Source organism: Nicotiana tomentosiformis, chromosome 6, assembly GCF_000390325.3.
Source record: "Nicotiana tomentosiformis chromosome 6, ASM39032v3, whole genome shotgun sequence".
Classification (NCBI taxonomy): domain Eukaryota; kingdom Viridiplantae; phylum Streptophyta; class Magnoliopsida; order Solanales; family Solanaceae; genus Nicotiana; species Nicotiana tomentosiformis.
In genome coordinates, this window is record NC_090817.1 from 28,142,556 (window position 1) to 28,152,035 (window position 9,480).

The 9,480-nt window shown below is 38.9% G+C and overlaps 1 long non-coding RNA gene across 3 annotated transcripts in view; it reads right to left on the minus strand.

Annotated features, from left to right (window-relative positions):
* Positions 1-8,769, minus strand: part of LOC138893297 (uncharacterized) — a 32,767-nt gene extending 23,998 nt beyond the window's left edge. The window contains exons 1-3 of one of the 3 annotated variants that reach the window (XR_011408462.1): positions 7,599-8,769; positions 5,797-6,833; positions 5,366-5,453 (exon numbers count right to left, since the gene is read on the minus strand). This is a non-coding gene — a long non-coding RNA (uncharacterized lncRNA). Of the gene's footprint in view, positions 1-5,365; positions 5,454-5,796 lie in introns of all 3 variants that reach the window. The other 2 variants (XR_011408463.1, XR_011408461.1) reach the window with 2 other exon arrangements.
* Positions 8,770-9,480: the final 711 nt, after the last annotated feature.

Consider the following 9,480-nt stretch of genomic DNA (forward strand, 5'->3'; position numbering starts at 1 on the left):
CGCTTCGTGTATATAATGAAATTTTGAAACAAGTCTGTGAAAAGGCTGAGAAATAAAATACGAAGAGGGGCAGCTAGACGTTCATATTCCGGATTGGGTTCATCCCTGTAGTAATCGAATGAATTGAGTTGTCAACATGAAAGCGTAAGAACTCAACGGAAAATCAGCAAAAAAAGCTCTTTTTGAATCGGATATTGGATAGGCTAAGCTAGGTGTAGCCCGCTCTCTCTACGGTTTTGCGATCAGCCATCTTTTATAATCCCTATGTCATTTGCCCACCGAAAGTCGGTAACCTTCGTCACCGTCAGCATTTGGTACTCTCTCGATAGCTTCAATAGTTCACTGAAAGCCAACGGACGGACACTTTGATCTTGATCGTGCAATCTAAGTCGCAATGAAGGACTATCGTCAATGCGGCTGGTATCGATCCGGTGAAGAAAAGAGAATTTAGTTGATAGAGACGTTAGATCTGGAGGAAGCATCTGGTCACATATCCCAAAACCTTCACGGGAAAGGAACGGTCCGCTACGACCCTTAGGCGAGCTCCTCCTTGCCCCCCTACTTAAGAATCCAAAGGTCACCTTTGGATGTTATCGTGACGCCGACTACTATAGGCTAGCTACTTCTAGCTTCTATACTGACCCTTCCACTGTTATTACTTTTGCAGGAGCTATGACGTCATTCCTTGCGGCAACCACTGGAATATTACAGAAGCAGTTCACACTTGGGCAAAGACGACTGACTTTGGAAAGCTCTCAATCAAACCTTTGATCTCACGCCAAATTTGCTTCATCCTAACCAACTATACCTGATATAAAGCCGTTCTATAAAAATTCAAGACAAGAAGAAAGCAAGAAAAGGATAGCGATCGCCATCCTTTAAAAATTCATTCCAATCCATCGAATTATTCGTAAAGTACCTTGCACCTATGAATGACTGCACTCGAGTAGGACCCCTTAATTAAATTCAAGTAGTTGTCTGTTATTTTTTGATACTATGTGCCTACCTATTCAGCTTATATAAAGAGAGAGTTTCTTCTATAATGGTCTTTATCTTGCTTTCGCAGAGGTCAAAGGCGCATAGAGGGTTTGTAGGAGAGGCAGCAAGCGTTGCGGGCAGAGCAGGAAGCGCTCATTGTTCATGGAGCACTCTTTGGAAGGTTTGGAACCCTCGATTCATCCGACTCAAGGAGAAAAAGGCTCGCTTCGCTTCTTCAAGCTCCGCCCCTTCTTTCAAAAATCAAAAAACAGGGCTAACGGCGTATCCACAGAAGAGAGAGTACGGGCCCTTGCCCAACATTTAATTTAGACGCGGCTCGAATGCCTTTATGCTATAGGCTGTGTTAAGCATGCTTCTTTGACAGAAAACGTATTTCGTTCATTCCATCGGTATGCAATTCTTTTTCACATTCAACCATGAGAGGGCAACTTGAGCAATCAAAGCTACGCCCTTCGGCTTCGATTCGTTACGCTCAGAAGCTCCAACAAGCCCTAAAGTCTCTTGCCGCCTAAAACTGCGGAACGGGCATGGAGAAAAAGAAGTGTGGAGGAGAAGCAGCCGAGCTCATTCCCTTCGCATTCTGACATCACCACAGAAAACTTGGTTCTTTCTCTCCTTGCTGGCGGAGCGGGTAGCACCACTAGATCTTCAACAAGGTGGAAATTCTCGTATTCCTCCTTGTTTGCTTAATCTCATATCCTTTAGTGATTATTTGAACCTTTAGAGTAGCTATCTTAACTTGTGTTCCTTACCATGTTTGATACTGTTTTGCTTCATGATGTTAGTTAATATGTTTGTCTTTTGATATTGTGATGGATACTTAACATGATTTGGTCCCCTAGGTTCTAACACTTTAAGTTAATGCTCTAATTCAGACTTGTTTGGTATTATGCACCTTTATATGTCAATTTTGTAATCTTAGAAACTTAATGCCTTTGTCTTTAACAAAAAATGTTTTCTGCCCAATATGCTAAGTGTTTGAATCTGTGATAACAACCTGCTCTTTGAGTTTTGTTGATTCTCTTTGCTTGTATGTCACCTCTGTCATGTCTGCTTTCTAAAATACAAATGCACCTCTTCAAATTCTGTCCTCTTAATCATTGTTCCCTCACTCTCATTTGTTACCTACACTATTCGGAATATACCACTCTTGGCCGACTGAAAACCAAGGCCACTAAGACTTCTCTATTGACTACCCTAGTGTGAGTACTGCTCGGGGTCCATTTGAGACCCTTGAGAACTCTGACACATTAGGATTTGGGGTCTTCTAGCCACTCTCTTTACTACTGAGACCTGAGCTATCTCTGACGCTCAGCTCTTTCTTCCTACTGTCTACTGAATATGTAAACTGGTTGGGTAATATTGGTCAATGTAAGGCTGTTTGGCTTGGATTGAGTTCTTCTATGGTTTCTGGGTTGTGCTAATGAATATAGTTCCCTGTTGGGAATCTGGGTATGCTATGTGAGAGTTGTTGAAGACCCAGGCAATCTTGGGTATTTCCTTTTGGGGCCGCTGTGGCCTACTGTCATTGCTTGTATGATATTTTGTAATTACGTTTATCATTGGGTCTGTAATAACTCTATAATGAACAATTGGGGTGATAGTGAAACTAGGGAACGATATACTATGATATTTGCATGCAATGGTAGAAAACATGCCCATAGGATTCATGTGATTTACTTGTTAGCCGACTTGTTGTATATGCCATTTTACTTCCACTGGTAGAAATCATGCCTTTAGGAAACTCACACACTCACATAACTTGTCTACCATTAAAGCATTGATGTAAACCCTCTATTTATTCTACTGCTATGTGCTACTAGACAGCATACAGGAAATAAATGCCAGTGAGCTTTCTTTCGATTTGTATGATTATAGCATATTCATTAGATACCCTGCTTGTAGGATTTCACCAGCTTATGTTCTATTTTCACCTAGAAGTCATGCATGTAGGACCTTGACTAATCAATTAGCTATTGTTATTGTTATTACTCTGCCCAGATAACCTGCTCATAGAGGTGAAGTGTTATAAAATCAAGGTCCGATTGTCAATTGTTAGAGATCCTACCTATAGGATACTGTCATTCGCTTAAAATTGTTTATCTCCTTGTCAAGGCTGGGTTCCCAGAACTATTTTCATTTGCTTAACTATGCCACTATTAGATATAATGTATGTAGGACAATGTTACCTTTCTAAAACTTGTATCTAAAACCCGCGTTAACAGCAAATGGTTTACTGCTTCCTCGTCTAGGCCGCTAGAAGCAGCAATGTCACATATGCACGTTTGAATCCAAGATCACATAGGAGCATGTCTATAGGACTTAAGGACTTTAATTCATCTTAATTCTGAAATTTGTCTATTGCCTATAACATGAACTTGCTCGCGTGCATTTGTTGCTTACATGTGGAGGCCAACTTGAGCCATTTATTGTCTTTATGTTCAGTCCTACATGTTTTGAATGTCGCTTAGATTTATCATTTTTGAGCAACCTAAGTAAAGTCTAGAATCATCCGAATAGTAGGTCTAAAGCCTCCTGGGCTATAGGCATGGGACGGGTAGTGCACGCGCAGGACGCGAACTGGAATTCAACATAGAAATCGGGTAGCATGAGATGATAGTCTGTGCCCGCTGAATAATATGAGCAATTCCTATCTAAAAGGAGTAGCGAAGTATTATTTATGTTGCACGGGGTGATCCTTTAGGTTAAAAAACTTAGGACCCCCTCCTTTATATGTTGCTGTTAGATCTAAATAGCTATACCTCCCTATTCAAGATTTCTTTGTAATAAAATTCTTAGATTTTGTATTCTCTTTTCTTACTTGACCATATAGACTAATCCATATAATTTAAGTTCGGCTGGGACCCATAGTTGCGGACCTCTAGGAGTGCCTAACACCTTTTCTTGGAGGTAACTTGAGCCCTTACCCGATCTTTGGTGGCGTTGACTAGTTAAAACAGAGTCTTTTGCAAGATAGATGCCCTAACGCACCTTAAAATTTGTTAGGTGGCGACTCTCCTCTTTTAATAACCTCCTTTAAAAGAGTTGTCACATGTCGAAGCCCGCTTTCGCGAGAAAGAGAAAAAAAGGGGGCGCGACAGTATCTGCACGCAAGGTGCAGAAGTGTAGTATGAGTACAACCGACCCCATGTACTCAATAAGTAACAAACCTAACCTTAGATTGAAATTAGTGACGAGCTAACAAAAAGGTCGGATCCAATACCAATATTCCACAACAGTTCATAACAGCATAGTACATGTAACATACGAGTATCTCAGAAATAAAAGGCTCAGTTCGTTCACAGTTCCAGAGAAATAGGCATTTCTTTTCAAGTATCTCAGTGAAAACCCAAATCTTTTACCGAAAAAACCAAAATACGAGTAAGTTTAAAAACTATGATTTTTCCCAAAAATCCTTTCAACAATAAATAAGATGTTTCATTTTTCTTTCAGATAGCAAGTGTAAGATGCTTTCTATGCCCATATGTAAAAATGTATGAGAAGTCATAAATGACGTGATACTATACAGCATGAGAAAAAATGCATCTCTATATTTGTATGTCAAGTGTGCATGCCAAATGCGTTGCAAAGCAGTGATAAAGCTCATATGCATACTCTCAGAGTATGAATTCACCCAGTCCTCCCAGTCACTCGGCACTCGCACACAGCACTTGCACTCAGTAGGTACCTGCGCTCACTGGGGGTGTGCAGACTCCAGAGGGGCTCTTACAGCCCAAGCGCCATAATCCGCACGGATAACTCACGTGCTGCATGGACAACTCACGTGCCATAGTATCAATATCTGGAAATGCACGGACAACTCATGTGCTGCACGGACAACTCACGTGCTATAGTAAGCCAATCTGACCTGCTGTGGCGTGCAACCCGATCCCATAATCATCCTCACAATCAGTCCCTCTGCCTCACTCAGTCATCAATCTCTCTAGTCTCTCAGGCTCACAATGTCATGATACCAGCCCGAAAACAATGATAGGATACATAAATAAATAACAACAGAGACTGAGATATGATATGCATGTGAATGCGTATGACTAAGTATGTAATGCAATGAAAGCAGATTACTCAACAACAGAAATAACCGCAGTGGGTCCCAACAGGATAAGCATGTAGCCTAGACATGGTTTCTAATATAATCACAACTCGATAACTCTAGTACATATAGATTTTATGATTTCAGACAAGTTCAGGTAACTACACAGTACCACAAAAATAACGGAAATCACAGTTCACATGGTGCACGCCCACATGTCTGTCACCTAGCATGCACGTCACCTCAAAAATCAAATACATAACTCGTATATCCAGGATTCATACCCTTAGCTCCAAGATTAGAAGAGTTACTTACCTCGAACAAGCCAATACCAATGTCGAGCAAGCCAAGCGAAGCTCCAAAAATTCCATCACGTGCGTAGCGACCTCCGAGCGGTTCAAAACTAGCCAAAAGTAACTCAAGTACATCAAATAAAGCCCAAGGAAAAAGTTCCAAATGATAAAGATCAAGTCCTTAATCAAAACCCAAAACCGGCCAAAAATCACACCCGGCCCGTGCCTCGGAACACGACAAAACTCACAAAATCCGACAACCCATTCAATTACGAGTCCAACCATACTAGTTTCACTCAAATCCGACTTCGAATCAATGCTCAAAACTCAAACATTCACATTATAAAACTTTAGGCTAAAACCCCCAATTTTCTCTTTAAAATTCACAATCCAATTATCCAAAACAAATATAGATTCATAAAATATAACCAAAACCGAGTAGAGAACACTTACCCCAATTTATATGGTGAAAATTGCTTCAAACATCGCCTCATTCCGAGCTCCATAGCTCCCAAAATGTAAAAATGTCTGAAACCTTCGAAATACAGTACTATATACACTGCCCAGACGTCCTCTTTCACGAACGCGGGAAAACCATCGCGTTCGCGATGAACAAAATATCAGTTACCCAAAAATACTCTATGCGTTCGCGGCACAAGTCTCGCAAACGCGATACACACCGGGGACAGAACTATGTGAACGTGATGAATAAAGGCCTCCAGCTCCAGCTCCCAGCTCAACCCTACGCGAACACGATCCCTCATATGTGAACGCGAAGAAGACTTGCCCCAACTCTACTCGAACACGGACCAATATTCGCGAACGCAATGAAGAAATGCCACTGCCATCAAAATTCACTACGCATTCACGATACATGCCACACGAACGCGAACGCGATGAAGGACTGAGACACCAGAAACCAGCAGAACACATTAGTGAAAACATGAAGGAAATTAATCCGAATCAATCCGAAACACGCCCGAGCCCCTCGTGACCCCATCCTAACATACCAACAAGTCCTACAATATAACACGGACCTACTCGAGGCCTCAAAATACACATAACAATATCGAAACGATGAATCACACCTCAACTCGAAATCAATGAACTTCGAAACTTCAAAATTTCCACAACCAATGCCGAAACCTATCAAATCACGTTCGATTGACCTCAAATTTTGCACAAACATCACATTAGACAGTACGGACCTGCTCCAACTTTCGGAATCGGAATCCGACCCCGATATCAAAAAGTCCTCTCCCGGTCAAATTTTTTAAATTTTTAACTTTCGCCATTTTGAGCCAAATTCAGCCACGGACCTCCAAATCATAATCAGGACGCGTTCCTAAGTCCAAAATCACCCAACGGAGCTAACGGAACCATCAAAATTTCAATCCGAGGTCAAATACTAAAAAGTCAAACTTGATCAACTGTTTCAAATTTAAAACTCCCTGGTTGGGAATCATTCTTCCAAATCAGTCCCGAATAACCTGAAAATAAAAATCGATGATTCACACAAGTCAAAATACATCATACGGAGCTACTCACGCCCGTAAACTATCAAACGAAGTACAAATGCTCAAAACGACCGGTCGGGTCGTTACAAGCTCCCTGTCAACCAAGATACCTACCCCATTCTTACCCCTCTCGCATCCTGAGACCAACAATTTAAACCCATTAGCAGCTCGAGCCTTCGAACCCATGCATCTAGTCTCCTGGACACAAGCTATGTTGATCTTCCTCTTCTGGAGGATTTTCGCTAACTCTATAGACTTCCCCGTCAAAGTTTCTATGTTCCAGGACCCCACTCTCAGCTTAGAGACTCCCTTGCCCCCTTTGCCTGCCCGCCCCCCACCCCACCCGGGGACATGACCTTATTCCACCATCACTCACTCCAGCCACTATAATATACGGAAAATTATGCTAGAACCGTCGCTAAAACAGACAAAGGATAAAAATAAAGGAGGCGGGTCTAACACTTATGACTCTAACCATTAGAAATGCATACATATAAGACAAACAGACAAGTAAGAATTAAACCAGTGATAACAATAGATATCTAAAAGAAGGCTAACATAACACCTACTAAAAAATCAAATTACAGTCTATAAATCCCTAAACATTTACTAGCAAGAAAAATATCCAGGCAGATGCACTAAATAATTATAGGCAATCAAGAATTAGGCTTAAAATAACATAAACTAATTGTATACCAACAAGGGAAGACAGAGATATTAACTAGGAACAGGAGGTACCAATTCCCGATTAGTGTGAAACCTGGGTGAATCATCGTAAATGTCAAGGTCGTGCTGTCGTAGTAACCTTAGTCAATTTTCCACTGCCTCCAACCGATTTTGACATCCGTTGCACGATCTGATCCAGTAATAAATACCTGCAAAAATAGAATGGGGAACCAAAGGAGAAGAAGAACAGAGGTATGCCAAGAAAAACCCAAATAGCAATTCACTAAAAAGATTGCATTTTTAAATTCAGAAGGAAAAATAGTGGAAAACAAAGTGATTGATTTCAGAAAAGGATCAGATTTACTGAAAAATCTGGAAAATATTTCAAGAAATGAATATTTGGAAAAAGAAGTAAAATCTCAAAGCCAACTAATAGAAAAAAAATCATAAATTCAAACCTCAAGAAACCAACAGTGATACTAAAATAATTTACTCAATATTGGGATATAATTGATGGATATATTCCAAAAATAAAGATTATACTGGAAAGATTTCAAATTACTTATATTGAAATCAAGATGAATTGAAGCTTTTACTTTGGAGATTTGATACTCCTATTAGGGTTTTGGGCTAAATAAGAAAATTACAAGAAAAGGTAAAGGAGAGGAGCAGAAAAATTAGGCTAGACGGCCTTACTGAGTTTAATTCAGAGATCGTCAGAGAAAGAGATCGCCGGCAAGAGAAGAAGAGAAGAATAATATACAAGTGAAACAGAACAATACTGAACCATACAAGTAAACTTCAGAGGCAGCACATTTCAAACAGATGTGAATATGAATCAAATCGGATTGCAGTGAATTGTGTTTATCAAATTGAAAAACGATGAATTGAAGATTCAAGAATGGATCTGCGAATGGGAGCGTTACCTATTCTTCTCAATCACAGAGTTAGACTTAGAGCCATATTCAGTCAAAATCACAAAACACTAAACCTCGAAATTTTACATTGAAGATTGAAACATACACATGGCTTAAAACAGAGGAAAATCGAAAATTCACGAATGAAATACACCAAAAACAAAACAAAAAAAGAAAGAGGAAGAAGAAGCAGAAGAAGAAAAAGAACCCGTTGGAGAACTGAGCAAAGAAACAAAAATTTCTCCTCTTAGATTCAAATTCTTCTATTGAAAATAGTGAAGGCTCAATTGGAAAAGAAAGAGCAATGCAGGCAAAATCAATAGAAAGAAGACGGTATGTCCCTACCCCTACCCTAAATAAAAATATTATTAATAGTACTTTCTTTTCATGCTATAGATAGACTATTTCTTTTTCATTTCAACAAATGATTATTTTCTTTTCATGATGTAAAAAAATATTTTTTTTTTTAACGAAAAAGTACCTTTTTTTTCATAACGTAGAAAACTATTTTCTTTCATTTCAACAAAATGATGTAGTAAAAAGTAATTTCTTTCATTTTAACCAAAAAGGTATTTTCTTTTTATGATGTAGAAAAAGTATTTTCTTTCATTTCAACAAAATGAGTATTTTCTTTTCATGATGTAAAAAAAATATATTTTTCATTTCAACAAAACCAGTACTTTTTTTTCATGATTTAAAAAATGTATTTTCTTTCATTTCAACAAAACGGTACTTTCTTTTGTTGATGTAGAAAAAATATTTTCTTTCATTTCAACGAACTAAGTATTTTCTTTTCCTGAAATAGAAAAAATATTTTTTCTTCTAGCAAAATGAGTACTTTCTTTTTATGATGTAGAAAAAGTATTTTCTTTCATTTCAACAACGCGAGTACTTTCTTTTCATGATGTAGAAAAAATGCTTTCTTTCATTTCAACAAACTAAGTATTTTTTTTTACTGAAATAGAAAAAGTATTTTTTTTCCAACAAACCAAGTACTTTCTTTTCATGATACCAAGTACTTTCTTTTCATGATATAG